Here is a 6,126-nt window from a genome sequence, read left to right as displayed (position 1 = left end):
TTATACTGATTATAGATATCCTAATGCCCTTTCTTTTCCTCAAAATACTTCAGTTAATGTTCGTTGAACTGTTTCTATTTGAATCCTTATAGCTATAGGATTAAACTCTTAGAGAAAAGCAATAGTAATATCAATTTTTGAGTGTTATCCTTTAAAAGAAATTCAGATTGAAAATTTAGAAATCCATAATATCATAAAAACTGTGCAAGTGTGCTGATGTTGTATAATTTTTTTACACAGAAAACTCTCATAGTTGCCATGAGTCTTTTACACTCCTAAGGTCACTGTCAGTATGTGAAATAGCTCACTTTATGAGCAAAACTCTACACATTATAAGCTTCTTCCTCCTTATAAGAGAGAAATACCATCTTCCATAATATATAGAATTAAAAGTTTTCAAGCTGTGTGTGTGCATGTGTCTGAAATTCTTAAAAACTTTATGTGAATAAAATCACATCAAACAAATAAAATAGTCTTTTCTTTCAAACATGATAGTTAGGAATGGAACAAATGACAGTATAACATTTTTTTATTGTGCAAGTAAAACATCATTATTAAACCCAATAAAACCTTATTAAATTACAGTTGTAAAAAAAAAAAGTTTTCCCAGTCAGAAATAATTGGCTATGCATGTCTTTAATTAGAGACATTTTACTCATAAATATTATAAAAAATGATCAATTTCACTTTCTTACTTTCAACTATAGAAATCCTACTCCCAGTGACCAAAACATAAAGAAGAAAACCAAAGATCTTGAAGCAATATCAATATCAATTTTCAAAAACAACTAAAAATAGTACATTGAAAATTATTTCTTCAAATTTTTAATCTGTAGTATTCAAATAAGATACCATAGGGTGTTTCTCTCTTTTTTAAATGATAATTACAAATATTTGAGTTTCTGGGAGAAAATTTCAACATTTATTTCCATACTTTCTGGCAAGCAGATTAAATTACTTGCATTTTAAAGCACAACAACACTTGATAATGCAGGTTGCAACCTGCAGGAAGCCTGATAAGCAAACCGATGCTTACCAATCTCAGCTGGGTCCTTCACATGCCCTGCAATTCAGCAACTCTCTAATGGTCATTTAATAAGATATTTCCTCTCCCTCCCTGCCCCACCCGTCTCTCTCAGTCACCCAGGACTGCTATAACAAAATACTATAGACAGGGTTCTTAAATTATAGACATGTATTTCTCAGACCTCTGGAAGCTAGGCAGCCCAAGACCAGGCTGTCAGGATGTCAGGTTCTTGTACAGGACTCTCTCTTCCTGGCTTGTTGGTGGCAGTCTTCTCATAGTGACTTCACATGGCAGAGAGAGCCCTTTTGTTTTTTCTTTTCTTATAAGTATACTAATTCAATTTGGGCACCAACCTAATGAAATTGTCTAAACCCAATTATTTCTGAAAGACATCCTCCTCCTAATATTGTAAAACTGGCATTAAGGCTTCAAGAGGTGAATTTGCAGTAGAGGAAAGACATCATAACATCCCCCAATTATTATTTCAGAAATTCTTCATTCTCCTCAAAGTCAAACAACCTTCCAATAATTTTTGTTTTTTACCTGTTGATTGCATCTTATAGAGAAACAGGTGTTCATTACCAGAGGTATCATCCTTCTTTTACAAAAATCTAAGAATCTAGTGTTTTCACTTCTATACAGGGTTTCTCTTCCCAAACATGGGCCTTGAAGTCCATTTGTCTTTTCTTCTCTTCTAAGAGTCTTTAGATGTGCAAACTGATCTTTCTTTTTTATATCTGCACTTCTCCCTCCCTACTATCTTGTCATTTCCATTTTACTATGGTTAATCTCTTTAATACTAAAAATAACTGATGGGCTCTCTTAACCACATAGCGTGTAACTGCATGCCTGAACACTTGTCCACAACACAAACTTCTTGACAGATTTGATTCTATTTGTTTTCTACATATCCTCACCTACTTGTCATTGTTCAACCTAAGAATAACTACTTTCCATGTCCACCACTCCACTGAGAATTGTGCTTTCCAAAATAATTTCCTCCCTCCTTGTATCTAAGTGCCAAGAGCCTCTTCAGGGTTCATGCTGCGTGGCCTCTCTTGGACAAGCAGCAATGGGCACTGCTTGTCTCTGATTTTCTCCAGAGATGCTGTCTTCCTCTAAGTTCTCAACCAGCATGATTCTATGCTTTTATTCCCAGAGATTGAGATGTTCCTTTTTAATCTCCTTTACAACCTGTGTTTTCCTGACATGCTATTTAGTACTGGATTTCTTCAGGCTTCTATTTTAGATCCTCCTCTTACTTTAAATGTTTTCTCAAGCTTTGAAATGTCAGTTATAGATCTAACTCTTCATAAATTTTGTCTAGACCCCCTAGAAAACTCTTCTGATTTCTAGACTAAGCATATAAAGACTATACAATATTCTTAAATTGCATCCTGTTTAGCTCTGACCTCATCTTTCCAACCAATAAAAGTGTGTGCCAGGTGAATAAATAGAACCATCCATAACTAGTTGTCCAGGTTAAACATCTTGGCATCAACCTTCATTCTTCCCTATTCTTCATGACCAAATGAATTCAATCATCTACTAGTTCTACAACTTAAGTTGTCAATGGATTTTTTACTTTATTTATTTTTATGTGGTGCTGCAGATCGAACCCAGGACCTCACACATGCCAGGCAAGCGCTCTACCACTGAGCCACAATCCCAGCCCTAGTTCTACAGCTTAAAAAGAGTTTCTAATTTTTTTTTTCAGGTTCATCAATTCCTTTGTATTAGTACTGGCCCTCTTTACTAGCCATTATCTTCTCCTAGACTCCTGTATAACCATTCTTACTAGTCATTTTGCTTCTGGTACTGTTCCTTCATTCCATTTCCAAAAATGCAAGCTAGCATAGTTTCAAAACGTGCAAATCTGAAGTGTATATTTGCCTGTATAAACATCTTTGAAGTGTCTCAGTAAATTTTCCAACTTATATCAGAGTTCTCTAAAGTGAGTTCTTGATTCTCCATCCATTTCAGATCCTCAGTGGTACCAATCTTTTACTTATTTATTTTTTATTGTGAGGTTATCTCATGTACCACGAATTCTTTCTCCTTAGAAGGATCTTAGTCATCTCCAGTTTCCTCTTCATCTAATTAACTTGTGCTTATTTTTATTTGTTTTACCTTTAAAATCAGTTCCTCTGGGAAGACCACCCTAAATACTTACAGAAATTTAATCCACAAGTTTTAGGCATCTTTTCTACCCTGCATTTGGAATTTAAAACACGTCCCTGAACTGCAGAATCACATCTACTGCTTCCTATGATATTTTCACTTGGACATTGCATAGGCATCTATTAATTAATAAGCCCCAAACAAGCCCTGTCTCAAAACCCATTCTTTATGGACTTTCCTCACAAAGTAAATGGCAACTCTGTGTGTTAACAATTTTAGGGTCGCACCTAAATGTTTTTTTTCTTTATTCCACATATTAATTGTGATGATGTCCTTATAGGACACCCAGAACTCAGCAACATCCCATGCTCACACAGTTCCTCTCCTGGTCCAAGCCACCTCTCTGACCTGTATGACAGCAGAAATTGCTAACACCTACTGCCTGTTTCTGCCCTTGCTCCTCCCGTCAGTGTTTTCTCAACACATAAGACAGCTGTCTTTTTTATAACCCAAGTCAGACCATGTCACTCTTCTCCTACAATGGATCCCAGTCCTTCTCTATCTCACTGTTCCCTCTCACTGCTATCTCTCCTCTCATTCTTCTTCGTTTTCACAGCCCATACTTTCTGGTGCCTGAGTACACCAAGCCCTCTCCTGTTTCAGGGCTTTCATTGACCATCCTATCTGTCTGGGAGGCATTTCTGCATATCTCCATTGACTTTCTTCTTTACCACCTTCAGGGCTTGACTAAAATGGTAACATTTTTCGAGTGACCTTCAGACATGACTATTCAAACTGTGTTATCTCATTGCTGGACTTCCCATTCACTTTTCTATCTGGCTATTATCCTGCTTAGTACTTATCACTTTTTTGACATGCTATATATTCTACTAATTTCCTTTTCATTTTTTATTGGTTGTTCAGAACATTACAAAGCTCTTGACATATCATATTTCATACATTAGATTCAAGTGGGTTATGAACTCCCATTTTTACCCCATATACAGATTGCAGTATCACATCGGTTACACATCCATGTTTTTACATATTGCCATACAAGAATGTACCTCTATAAATAAAAGGATTTGTTGTCTGCTTGGGCTGCTGTATTTCCTGTAAATAAATATTGTTGAGCAATTAACATGTATTCAATAAATATTACTTTTTCAGTGAATAATGTTCAGATGTATCAAAATTATGCATTCATTACCTGTTATCTTCCATGTAATATAAGCATTTCATGGGCAAGAAAACCATTAATTGCTGTCATTTAAGAGGTTCATGGGTGAAAAAATAAGATAACTGCTAAGGTATCTGAAAAGACAACTTTCAAATATATATATTCCAGCACTTTTTTTATCTTTAGCTAGAGAATCATCTTCCTTCATAATAGGAGGTGAATAATATGGTTAAGAGTTAAAATTTAGAAACAGATAATCATGGAATTTCCTAAATTACCTTTAATTTTCTCTATAGAGTAAGAGTAGGAACCAGGGGACTAGTCATTGAAAGGTTTAGAGAAAATGGTCAATGGCTTCAAAAATAATTTTAATCAGTGTGAGAAATTTTAGAAAGGCAAAGATAGCAGTAAAGGATATTAGGGAATTAATAAATAAAATGCTAATCACAGGATTGCAAGCTGGATAGGAAGACATATGTAAATTAGAGAAGTCATATGCAGAATAAGGAATTTGAGGCTGATGAATGATCCAATAAAGTGAGGTAACCAGAATTTGGAATTGACTGGTGTTGTTATGGTTTATATATAAGCTGTCCCCCAAAAGCTCATGTGTAGGACAATGCAAGAGAGTTTAGAGTGAAATGGTTGGATTATGAGAGTCTTAACCTAATCAGTGCATTAATCCTCTAATAAGGATTACTAGGTGGTAACTATAAGCAGGTAGGATGGGGTTGGCAGAGGTATACCCTTGGAGTTGTGCCTTTGGGGAAAATATTTTGTCCATATAGAATAGAGCTCAGTCTCTCTTTCTCTGCTTCTTGGTACAATGATCTGAAACACATTCTTCCACCATACTCTTCTGCCATAATGTTCTGGCTCACCTTGAGCTATAAGGAATGGAGGCAGTCTTGTATGGACTGAGACCTTTGAAACTATGAGCCCCCAAATAAACTTTCCTCCTCTAATTAATCTCATCATGTCTTTGGGTCACAGCAGTGAAAAACAGCTGACTAAAACTGGTGTCTCAAGGACCAGAGGTGAAGTCCAAGATGTGTATGTGTTTGTGATTTCACATGTGGGGCAATTTCTGTTGATTCTACTTGGCCATTGGAGAAGGCCATGACAGGAAAGAGGGGATTTGGGGGGCAGAGAATATTTTACTAAAATAGTCATTTCATAACATTTACTTAATGCTCATAATACTACGAACTTGAAATTTAAAAATATGTTTTTAAATGGATGGCATTAGAGCAGATTATGCTAAGTGAAGCTAGCCAATCCTTAAAAAACAAATGCCAAATGTCTTCTTTGATATAAAGAGAGCAACTAAGAACAGAACAGGGAGGAAGAGCATGAGGAAAAGATTAACATTAAACAGAGATGAGTGGGGGGAAAGAAAGGGAGAGAGAAGGGAAACTGTATGGAAATGGTAGGAGACCCTCAATGTTACACAAAATTACATAGAAGAGGTTGTGAGGGGAAAGGGGGGGAAACAAGGGAAAGAATTGAACAACAGCAGATGAGATACAGAGGGAAGATGGGAGGGGAGGGGAGGGGGGATAGTAGGGGATAGGAAAGGTAGCAGAATACAACAGTCACTGATATGCCATTATGTAAAAATGTGAATGTGTAACCGATGTGATTCTGCAATTTGTATTTGGGGTAAAAATGGGAGTTCATAACCCACTTGAGTCAAATGTATGAAAGACGATATATCATGAGCTTTGTAATGTTTTGAACAACCAATAAAAATATATATATATGTTTTTCCCATAAAATAATTTTATATTTAATGAGT

Source organism: Ictidomys tridecemlineatus, chromosome 2 (genome assembly GCF_052094955.1).
Source record: "Ictidomys tridecemlineatus isolate mIctTri1 chromosome 2, mIctTri1.hap1, whole genome shotgun sequence".
NCBI lineage: Eukaryota > Metazoa > Chordata > Mammalia > Rodentia > Sciuridae > Ictidomys > Ictidomys tridecemlineatus.
The sequence above is the reverse complement of the archived record's forward strand: the minus strand, read 5'-3'. Positions refer to the sequence as shown.